General features: G+C 39.4%; 1 non-coding gene across 1 annotated transcript; it reads right to left on the reverse strand.

Moving 5' to 3' along the window:
- Positions 1-1,677: 1,677 nt before the first annotated feature.
- On the reverse strand, positions 1,678-1,750 carry TRNAD-GUC (transfer RNA aspartic acid (anticodon GUC)). The gene has a single exon. It is a non-coding gene; the product is annotated as a tRNA-Asp (tRNA).
- Between the last annotated feature and the right edge of the window lie 990 nt (positions 1,751-2,740).

The raw sequence follows: 2,740 nt of genomic DNA on the forward strand, positions 1-2,740 counted from the left end.
TTGAGGGTTCACTAGAGTGATTCCGAGTCCCTGTGTCACATATCACAGTTGCACAGGAAGCCCTGAGCTACTTCGGTACAGGATTAGGAGGAGGTATTTGTGTTTTACTGCCCAGAGTTGACCCTGCACAACTGGGTGCCCACCAAGTAGAATATTCAACAGCCTAGGAGCCATCGTGAGATGAATAAACACCAGCGGTGTTTACACCTGCAGGCCTAGAGAAGTATGCTTTGTTGCCATGGTGTTCCTGGGGCAGCTAATGTATAAACCTACACCAGGGGACCTGACTCCATTGCTTTAAAATCACCTCCTACTTTAGAGGAGAGTCCTAAGACCTTAATGTCCAGGGAATTAATGAATACATCAAGCATTTCTGAAAGTCAGGTTTTATTTTGAACCAGTTCATAAACCAAAGGCATTCAACGTGAAAAAAATACAGGCGTTTGAATTGGATGGACATTGATTTGAATCCTAGATTTAATTTACTAATGGGAGATATTAGGTAAATTGATCACTCTGAGCCTCAGTTTCTTCATCTTTAAAATGGGATAATAGCTACTTTGCAGATTTACCATACAGAAAATGCATTAAAATATCTGGTCCATACTAGGGACTCAATAAATGGTCATTGTTCTTCACTGATGAAAACATATTTCTAAAATTCTGTGATTAATTGCACAATTTAGCTAGGAGTGAGTCGGAAGGGTTTCAGAATGAAAAGGTATTTGCAAATTTTTCCCCCAGTTTTAAAGGTTTAAACTGTAAACAGAGCCTTTATAGAACGTGTTATTATTCCTTATATGTTAAAAGAGTAAAGAGATTTTTCTTTTTTACACATTATTTGATGTGTAGAATTTTTGTATACTTTAGAGGTTTTTTTTGCTTTTTTCCCCAATTTTCATTTTCTTTAAACTAACTTTCCCTATTGAGATATCTGAAAACCTAAATTATAACAGAGTTGATTCAGATTCCATGGTGTGCTGGAGTTGGCTCACACAAGTGCCTGAGAGCTGTGTTTGCACTTGTGTTCCTAACTCTGCATTCAGTGGCATCTCGTTGATAGCTGAAATTGGCCACAGTGGGAGTATTTACACCACAGAAATCAGCAAACAGTATAAGTCAGGTCTCTTTAATTTTTCCAGAGTCAATTGTTAAACACTTACAAGCACACCACTGGATACAAAATTCCTGGAGTTTTTCATGTTTGGCTTTATTATTTAAAATGTAGGGACTTCCCTGGCAGTCCAGTGGTTAAGACTCCGTGCTTCCACTGCAGGGGGTGTGGATTTGATCCCTGGTCAGGGAATTAAGAGCCCGCGTGCCGCTCGGCACAGCCAAAAAATAAATAAATAAAAAATAAAATAAAATGGACTTTTCCAAATTGTTAATATTAGTCTCTCCTTGAAATAAGAGCAAGGACTTTGTTTTATTTACTGATGAATTCCAAACGTCTAAAACAATAAATATTCCAATAAATATGGGAAATAAGCAACTGTACTTTAATAGCATTTCCCCTATCACATACTTAAAAATTACTACTACTCTGAATCTCTTCAAATGTTCAAACTATCACAAAACTGAAGTTGAAATTTATCTTTCTAACGCATGAAAGTCCTAAGAGATTTTTCAGAAACAAATTGATTATCAAATGTCGACTCTCAGCTTGTGGGATCTTAGTTCCCTGACCAGGGATCGAACCCAGGCCCTCGGCAGTGACAGTGCGGAGTCCTAACCACTGGACCACCAGGGAATTCCCAATGCCAACTTCCTGTACAATGCAGCACATCTGTAAAAAATATAACGTTGAGGGCTTCCCTGGTGGTGCAGTGGTTGAGAATCTGCCTGCCAATGCAGGGGACACGGGTTCGAGCCCTGGTCTGGGAAGATCCCACATGCCACGGAGCGACTGGGCCCGTGAGCCACAATTACTGAGCCTGCGCATCTGGAGTCTGTGCTCCGCAACAAGAGAGGCCGCGATAATGAGAGGCCCGCGCACCGCAGTGAAGAGTGGCCCCCGCTTGCCGCAACTAGAGAAAGCCCTCGCACAGAAACGAGGATCCAACACAGCCAAAAATAAATAAGTAAATAAATAAAATTAAAAAAAAAAAATAAAAAATAACGTTGAGTCGCACTGCATTTGGTAGGGTCTAGCTAAGTTATTCACAAAACAACCTCCAGATCATGTGAACACGTTGATCTATTAAGTAGAATTGTTTGGCATTATCTATCTAAATGCTAAATAGATGATTTTGACTTTGATATAATTGATAATAAGATGTTCTTCTAGGGAGTAATAAAGACTATATACAGCTTTTAGAAGCTAGTCCTGAGAAATAATAAGTCCCTGCTGTCAACATATAAAATGTGCTTGCCTTCATATTTTATGTGCAAGACTAAACTGATATACTTCTAATCAGACCTGATAAAGTGGAAATGGCAAAGAACAAACATTTTTGAGAGATATGAAGGATAAAAGAATTGACAAGAAAATGACAGATGGATTGGAGAACTTGGAAGGTGTTGTCAAAAAGTTGAGTTGGTATAAAGATTTCTTGAAAAGTGTAAAAGTGGAGGATTGGGAGTGTACTACCACTATTTGAAGAGGAAGATGAAGAGCCTGATTTTCGAAGTGTGAAGTTTCAGGTGTCAGAGAGACATTCAAATGGAGACACTGTGGAGGAAAGCCGGGACGTGATAAAGCAGGCTCCCAACCATCCCACGTTTAGAAGGCAGATAAAAC

The sequence above is a fragment of the Balaenoptera ricei genome, chromosome 13 (genome assembly GCF_028023285.1).
Source record: "Balaenoptera ricei isolate mBalRic1 chromosome 13, mBalRic1.hap2, whole genome shotgun sequence".
NCBI classification, from domain to species: domain Eukaryota; kingdom Metazoa; phylum Chordata; class Mammalia; order Artiodactyla; family Balaenopteridae; genus Balaenoptera; species Balaenoptera ricei.